The following is a 9,126-nucleotide window of genomic DNA, read 5'->3' on the forward strand; positions in this document are numbered from 1 at the left end:
ACAATATCACTGATTTTCATAACAACTAGTCTGAATTCTTTTTAAAGCATTTTATTTGATAGTATACTGTCTTGCCACTTTGAAAACCAGCAGCAAGTCACAAGTACTGCATGATTGATTTTTCTCTTTTCACCTTAAAGCAGCATTGTGTGCTTTACTGTTCCCATAACCCAGCTGCTCTATTTATAAGCTAAAGCTACACAAAACCCAGCTGGATATGACAGAGGAAAATGCTATATAATACTAAATCTTCATTCTCTCAGAACCCTGTTATTTTACACATACTGCACTACTGAACAAAGGCAGCTTCATTCATATTTAAGTGCACACACCTGTTAGTGGCGAGTTAAAAAAACAAGAATATACTGCAAGTGTCTGTTTGCTGCAATACAGATTCCTATCTTCTATAGGAGGTGACTGTACAGCCCGGCCATTAAATGATGTGGTTTTTTGTTTCAGCCACCCAGCAAACAAACACAGCCTTTCCTCCCACCCTCTCCCTATACAAGCTTAAACATGTAAAAAATATATATTTAAAAATGATGTACCCAGATTTCATCATGTGCAAAATAGAACAAAGTAGTACTGGTGTTCTTTTAGAAAAATGTAGAATTCTTTTTTTTTTTTTTTTCTAAAATGGAAGAAACTGCACACCTGGAACGATTAGAACTTGATCTTAATATTGATAAAATTCACTCAGATGCCATTCCCCAGCTACTGTAAACACTTTAGAATATGAATGATTACTTCAGCAAGGCTGAACAGAACCTGGGTTTAAAAAAAATTATGAACTAGTGCAAATGAGATGGAAACCATAACCAGGATGCACTACGTTCAAATTCCAAATTTCCCAGGGTTTTGAAGCCAATAAAAACAAGGGTACGGTAACGTACATTTTAGATATCCTGCATATTTTTAAATGTACATTTTTTTCATTTTTAACAGTGTTGAATTTCAAACCTTCCTATGATCTATTTATTGGTTTGTTTTGCACTTTAAAAATCAATCTGTTAAATATGTATACATTTTCAAATATGAGCAAAACTTTGACCCAACTTTAGTGTGCATGTCCATTGAGTCCACTGAGATATAGCCTTTCAGGAGGAATGACCATGTTGAATTGTCAACATTTCAATAACCGAATGTCAAAAGAAAATATGTTCACATGAAAGCAGTGGCATTAAATCGCCTCATGAATCATTCCCTTTTTAATATATAAGCTTCCCAAAGCCTAAATGCATGCTTAGCACTTTTATTAAAACACCCCAGGCATAGGAGCCAGGATATCGTTACAGCAAGACACAGGTTTGCAGGCCAAAGATAACATTTAGCTATCAACCACTATAAGCCATCAACACAAGTCCTAATTGACAACTGCTGTAATCAATCACCCTATAGCATAACAGCGTTTCTCAAAGTGAAGATACTGGACCTTGTTAAAGCACTGGTTAATAGCAGATCAGGATGGGCCAGGCATATATTTACATATGGATTTTAAAGAGTCCAAAACAATATTTCTGTTTACTCAAGGTTTTGGCTGCTCAGGTCCAATTGGTGATTAACAGTTAATCATATTCAGCATCTGTTAACCATCCCAAGAGTCAGCAAGCCCATCTAATAATTTCAATATTGTGTGTTCTCTTTGAAAAAAGGGAGCAGTTTACTGCAAAGGGCAATCATAGAAAAGGACAGTGACTTGCTCTTCCAAGCAAACTCGAAAAAGTTCAAAAGGACTGTAATGTTTAAATCCTTTCTGTGCACTTTCCTAATGGTACATTCTTGCTTGTCAACAGCAAGTTTACCACAACAATGAAGTTAGTTTACTGACTGAGGGTTAAAAGTTATGGATAATTTACCAGCACTCAGCTTCCCTTGTTAAAACTGTGTCATTGCTGTGATCTTACGAGACAAGGGAGAGACTGTAGAACTGAAGTCTTAATAACTGTTCCTGTCAGCACAGCTCAAATCTCAGATGAAATGCTAGCAACCCTGAATGCTGGCACCAAAAGAAAGGGCACTAATTATTTAATTGCCTAATAGAGCTGGCATTTGAAGATGAAAAAATCTCATGATTGGATTCTGAACCCAATGACATCAGCTGTGGACCCACCAAACAATATCCCTTTCACCAGTTCAGGGAAATTAAAGATAACTAAATTGTAAAAATCAAAACGTATCATATTAGGAACAGGTAAATATAGTATACAAGAAAATGTCCCTATTCATTTCAACTATCTTGCCTTCTTGGCAAACATATGGTATACATTATTTGCATCAACAGGTTACAATGTCAGAATGTTGTATCCTACACAAGCCTATATTAACGTAAATGAATGCTACTGCAAAACCTTTAAACTGACACTATTGAGATACTAGCGAAGAAATAACTATATTTTGGTCTATGGAGAGGACTACATTAAGGTCTGAGCAGCCATGTTCTGTAGCAACTCATGTATGAACAGAAAAACAACATATGAAGTGGACAGGACCAAGACCATATTTGAAATACTCCCACGTGGGAGCCGTTGTTAAGAGATAGAACAAGAATGCAGGGGATTGCGGAATAACTTTATGGGGTAAATGGGAACCCATGACATTACCGCCTTAACTGGTTCCATGGTATTCCATGCTGAGCATGATGCAATTTCTGCCTTGAACCTGGACACAATCTGGTACAATTGAAATAATTTTACAGCATTTGCTGTTGCATTGATTATAAACTGATCTCCCTAGAGTAACACCTGTGACTAAATTGTGTGGGCCTAATTAAAACAGACAGGGGTCATCCTGGTTAAACATGAGACTACTATCACATCTTTACCTCTGCAAGTTAATCCAAAAGATGCTATTTATTCAATGTTACATTTTAAACGTGGTTTTACAGTACATTTTGTACTTTTGTCTTGTATAATTTGTACCCAATGAATGGTGGTTGCACTGTATTTGTGATCCTAATGCATTTAAAGTATGGCCTAAACTATAGCCTAACTTGCATTATAGCCTAACTTGCATTCTTCTTAGAATAAATACACTTATTCATGTTCCTCTAGGACACCGTCAGTTAAGCCATCGGGTATTTATCAAAATGACAGCTGCAGAAACATCCCTGAAATGGCAGGAATGTCGGCACATCATTCCAGGAAGGCAGCCACAATTCCCAACTGGCGATCCCTCTGCATTCCTTGCCATGTGGCCCTCACCTGTCTATTCCAACATTGCCAGCTGTCCCCCAAGCAGTCACAGCGCTGTCTCAGAGACTCCACTCATACAGTACCCGGGTGACAACCCCCTCACCGCCTTCACAAACACACACTGAAGGAATTCATCTGTTGTTTCAATAGGTTAAAACTTATGCCCTGACCGGCAAGCAACAATGTATTACTGAAACCGCTGCAAGTGTTTTCTAACATGACTAATACCCTTATGCTTAAAAAAAAACTAAAATGGGATACTTAAACACAGTGAGAAAACTACAAAAATAACAGGAATGAGATAGCATTGGTGTGCTTGGGGTTTAGGCCAATAGCAATGGGTTCATTTAAACAGCTTAAGTCTACTATGGGCCAATAAAAACAGAAGCTGAAAATTTTGATTGGATGGCAAATTATTGAGGCCCAAAACATTTATCTATGTGTTTTAAGCATTTTAGAACTGTTAATTTTAAATTTGCTTAAAAATCACAGTAGTCAGCTCCTTGAAAAAAAAAGATAATAAGACAAAGAAAGCAACTAGCAAAAAGTTTACGTTGCGGAGCGCTAGTATTTTAATGAAGACAACAAAATTACAAGTTTGAAGTTCAGTGATTTTTACAGCAACATCCCAAACCCCAATTTTAGATTGTACTGTACTTTCCACCACTACATTTTCAAACCAGATCGAAAAACAATTTTGCATACATAATTGTATATGGTTATTTACTGAAGCAAGATGAAAGGATATATAGCCTAAAGTTCCCAAGAGCGCAGGTAAAGCGATGCTACCTTTTGTGGAGCAGAGGTCTATATTTAGAAGTGGCACTAGTGGCTGGTTTTCTGTCGCAATGTTCAATTTACTATCTTCTGGCAGTTCTCCAGAACATTCTAGGCCGGTATCTATAGCCTTGATAGGATTCAAACCCACTTACTGTATCTTCAATACATAGTCAGAGAGTTTCCCACATTACAAGGTGACCCACCCTCGTCTAGCACAGATACAGTACAATCTACACTTACTTGGCCTACATACAGTACAGCACAGTAAATGAATGGCCCATTCTAAAAATATTAACTTAATTCTAAAACTAAGTATAACGGAAAGCAGCGTGCTAAGTAATAATTACCAGGATTTCAAAGAATGACATTTGAATGACCCTCAAACACTTCTCTGGTGCCATTTTTATTTAAATGCATGCAAAGAGCAGACATTTTGCATACACACAGATTTGTTGGCTTGGACAGCAATCCATTTAAATTGAATAAACTGGTAATCCACAATACAGTGTGTCAAAAATATTAACTTCAATACTGAATTGCAGAACTTTTCCCACACTTACATTTTTTTGTTTGTTTTTTTCTCATTGATACTTTTAGGCTTATAACTGCTAAATTAGTTAAGTATGTTACATGTTTATAAAGTACAGCATTTGACCTTCACTGCATATGTTACAAAGCTGGTTATTCTATGACCATATCATTAATTAGTTCAGGAACAAGTTAACAAATTCTCAAACTGAAATCCAATGTTCCTCAAACAGATATTAAATTGCTACTTTTTAACAAGATATAAAACCTTGCTTTACATTGAAAACAATATCCATTTTGTTGTTTTTTGCTTACGCTTACATTTTTGTTTCCACGCATGTATGGGAACAAAAACTGTATTAATGCTCAGAAATATTCCTTAGAAAATAAAACAGCTTTCTGCTGTTGAGAAACAATGGTTTAAAAAAAGAAAAATAAGTAACACAATATACTACAGTGTTTGCCAACTCCTTTGGTTTTTTTTTAGTAAATCATAAGAGACAAAGTTAATCTCCACCCAATTCTGATCAGATACCAGAAATACAAGATGTTTAAAATCAATTTGTTGTTTGTCCAAGCACTTTAAACAACATACCTACTTTTTCAACACTTGAAAGAAGTGAACATGATACATATCTGTTAAAAGTCTTACAATAGACACAGTACACAGAAATGCATACAGTATTTGTTGTTAAAGTAGAGTAAATCTTGAAAGATAAGCAAATATTTAAAATACAATGCTATAGTAGATACATTGTTGACTATGAACTACAACACATGAAGTACTTGGGTACTGTACCAGGAAGCAGCATAAACTAGTATTTAAGATCAGTATTTAACAATATTTAACAGATTAAAAGGGAAAGCAGTGAGAATATATTGCTTGTGCCAACATGAGGTAAGAAATTGGTTTTAAAACCCTGGTTAGCACAAATGCAGAATCATAAAGGTTCTTAAAGACGCATGTATTCATCAACAATAAAGCCTAATGCACATCTACAGTACCCTGCCAGAAACCTTAATGTAATGAACAGAGATCAATATAAGAAAATGCATTTGGTGCTTGCACAGCAAAGTATCAAGATCAATTATTTTTATTACATGTTCAGTAGTTGGCAATTATTGCAGAAATAAAAATAATAAATGGCCTTAGTTTAATGTTGGCGGGTCCAAATACCACTGCACCTTAACTATATTATACCCACCACAGTTTACCATTATGGTCAAACTGACCGCTCTTATACCTTTAGTAATATTGTGTTAAAAAAAAAAAAAAAAAGTGAAATGCAGGTTTACAAGTTTTGGGAGGTGGAAATAAGGAATTGATGCTTTTTACTATTTATTAATAAAAATAGATCCAATAATATGATACATTTAAAATTAAAGAAAAAAGAATCCAGGATTACTGTCAAGTTGCCAAAACTACTTTTAAAAGGACGTTCAGAGACTCTGGTACATCACAGCTTTTCAAAAACATACTAGTTTATAAAAAATAATATGATCATTAAATACTGTAAATATTAGCAAATTTGTTTAACACTAAAGGCTATCATCGTCAAAAGACGACATTTATTTGGCAGAAAACTTCCATAGCCGAATGGAATGCAGGATCTTGTAAGTGTATTTCAAACAAACTCTTCCTATTATCTTTTTACCAAGAAATAAGCTGCAAACCCTTACACAAAGTTGTTTTTCTAAAACAGTTAAACTTTGTATTTTTTTTATTATTATTATTATTAAATTTAAAGGATGGAGCCAGGTTTCAGGATTGTCTTATTGTTAACTTGAAAGGCAATCTCCTATCTGCTCCTACAGTAAGTGTTACAGATCTCATTAAACATGAATGACCATATGGTAACATTCAAACTACAAGTAATTCACAGGTTGCATGGGGTCATGTAGGGCTTTCAGCTGTTCCACAACTGTTTTTTTTGTTGTTGTTTGTTTTTTCTGGCGGCTGCCATGAATGAATAAACCTGTGCTAAATTTAACACCAGCAGAATGTGTTCAACACCATCCCACAATGATAGTGAAGCCTGGTTACTCTCATGCAGCAAGAGAATGTAACAGTTTTGATTGATAAAAAACTGAGTACAATGAGATCAAACTTTACTGTGCCAATAACTGCAGGAATGTTTATTAAAGTACTCAAGGCATTTATTGATAAAACTAGCTGGTAACCAATAACCAAACAGCCATTGGATAATTTGTAATGACAAACATGAATTCACAAAATAAATTTTGAAGATCCCCCCTCCCCTCTTTTTGCACTCTTGTATAGTTTGCTCCAAGTATGAAAGCTTATAGCCTTTTACAAAATTAAAATGTACCTATTCTCTCACAAAACAGGTGACCCCTAAAAAACTGTCAATATTATTACAATATTATCTCACAATATATGGAGAGCATCACTTAAATATAAGCCCACAAGTTTCAAAGCAGACTATAGATAATAATGAAGTTACAGCATCATTATTGCTACTTTGCAGTATGCAAATCAGCGCTCTCACATTATATATATATATATATATATATATATATATAATATTTTTGTTAACATATATATTGTGACCTTTTGTGATTACAATTTTGTAATAATAAGCATGCATTGTTTATTCAGACGTTTAATTGTCCATGTGCTCTATGGTTAAATGACTCCAACAGTCACAGCCTACACACATAGTACTGTAAAGCAGGAGTTTATTCAAAATGCGCTTGACCAGTAAACCATCAGTCAGTGTATAAGTGTACACAAAGGGCTCCACCAAAGGCTTGCTATGAGTTGAAGCAAATGAAGGTCTGGACTGCAATCTAAATATAATAACAGGAAGCAAATAATGCTTTGAAATCCAGAGAAATAAAATTAGCAAAGCAAGACAAAAGCAGTTGAAACCACAATTTCACCTAAGCAAAACATCTCACCCACACACACCTCGAATTTAATCATTTATATTAAAGTATTAAACTGGCCTCAAACTCCTACTTCTATTAACACAGTTACTGTAACCCCTCCCTAATGCTGTTAGTAGTGTCCACTCTACAGCCGCAGACTGGACTCCTCCTGGCCGCATTAGAGCTGCAGCGCCTGCAACATACAAATAATGCCATATAACACAACAGAAAAGCTGTCAGGAACAGAGATTACAATCGTCGACGCTTCAAACAAGCAGGGCAGTTTAACATACAAAATGAAACAGACAGAAGAGTCTCTCGAGGAAAAAAAAAAAACAATTACCCACTGGGCGGGGTATTTCGGCGTCCCGGGGGACAGCAGAAACTGTGGGAAATGTACGAACAACTGGATTCAGATAAAAAGAAAAAAAATGTTTAATTATTTAATTGAAATAAAACCAAAATGATGTCAACGCTCTACCTCCATATTAACTCCATACATAATTAGAATATACGTCAAATTATACAAAAAAAACTACTGCATGATACGCCAGCATTGACCTAGTACTAGAACCCTACCTGTATATCTCGTAACGGAACTGCAGTATTCTTAAAACTGGACGATAAAGGCATACAAATTAAATATTATTGAAGCCGCTGGCGATCTAACCTGTTGGGGTAAAACAAATCCTTGAAATAAGCACCAAATAGCTGATTTGTTCCAGTGCTTGTACGCCCTCTGAACACAACCTCCTCAGCAGCCTCTCTGACAAGCAACTAGCTCAGCGCGGCCACGCCTGTTTTTGCATCCTGACAGTCTGCACCGTTATATTTAATAACCTGTTATGAAACGTCATCCATTTTTCCTGGGTCGATATGCTTTACTCTGGAAATTAGGCTATCAATATTAATCAAACAATGTGTCAATTTCCCCATCTGTACTTCCAAGTTCTGCTTTTTCGCCTTCAGACAGGACGTTTAATGAATAAAAAATCGCGCAAGCACACTATCAGTGTGTAGTCTAGGAAACCGCACATGTACATCATATTCCTAGAATTTGCAATCTCAGTCTCATTACAACACCACACACAGATACGAAGCTTTCTTTACTTTCACCACCCTTTGGTTAAAATGTCATGACAATTTCAAACTCGTTAGAAAGCCGTTGATTCCTTTCAAACGTTCAGTATAATAAATAAAGGCATTTATCTCCAGTATTAAAAAACAACGGTGTTACACAGCATATGGTGTGTTTTAGAGGCCCCGTTTTGACTGAAGCGCCCAATACAAAGACTAGACGTACCTTTTCTAAAGCAAAATGTACTTACCAATCAAGAAATATGTATCTAAGTGCAGCACCTGGCAGTCTGCAAGCCAGAGAGAGTGGATGTGAAACTCAGGGAGTGACTGGAAGAATCCGCACTGCCTGCTGCTGCACCAGCAACGCCACTAGTACTGCGCTGATTCCCGAAGGGCGGAGAGATAACACTCTACCAGCACTTTACACACGAAAAAGCAGTCCCTTGTTTACGCGTAGGCAAACTACATGCTTAATTAACAGAAAACAAAAAGTAAAACTGGTTTCACGTCATTGTACATTTCTAGGAAACTGTATCGGTGTGGTTTCCAAGCAACATGTTTCTGCTTCACAGATGTTGTGAAAAAATACAAAATAATTGATTTTAGATGGAGGAAGGTGTACTAGGAGTGATGCGTCCTGTACAGACAGCGCTCC

The 9,126-nt window shown here is 36.0% G+C and overlaps 1 protein-coding gene across 4 annotated transcripts in view; it reads right to left on the reverse strand.

Moving 5' to 3' along the window:
* LOC117403121 (spectrin beta chain, non-erythrocytic 1) overlaps positions 1 to 8,889 on the reverse strand; it is a 106,003-nt gene extending 97,114 nt beyond the window's left edge. For 2 of the 4 annotated variants that reach the window (XM_034005133.3, XM_059024483.1), the window contains exon 1: positions 8,720 to 8,889. The gene's annotated coding sequence lies outside the window, so the exon portion shown is untranslated. Of the gene's footprint in view, positions 1 to 7,970; positions 8,105 to 8,719 lie in introns of those variants that run through there. The other 2 variants (XM_034005134.3, XM_059024484.1) reach the window with 2 other exon arrangements.
* Positions 8,890 to 9,126: the final 237 nt, after the last annotated feature.

The sequence above is a fragment of the Acipenser ruthenus genome, chromosome 5 (genome assembly GCF_902713425.1).
Source record: "Acipenser ruthenus chromosome 5, fAciRut3.2 maternal haplotype, whole genome shotgun sequence".
Classification (NCBI taxonomy): Eukaryota; Metazoa; Chordata; class Actinopteri; order Acipenseriformes; family Acipenseridae; genus Acipenser; species Acipenser ruthenus.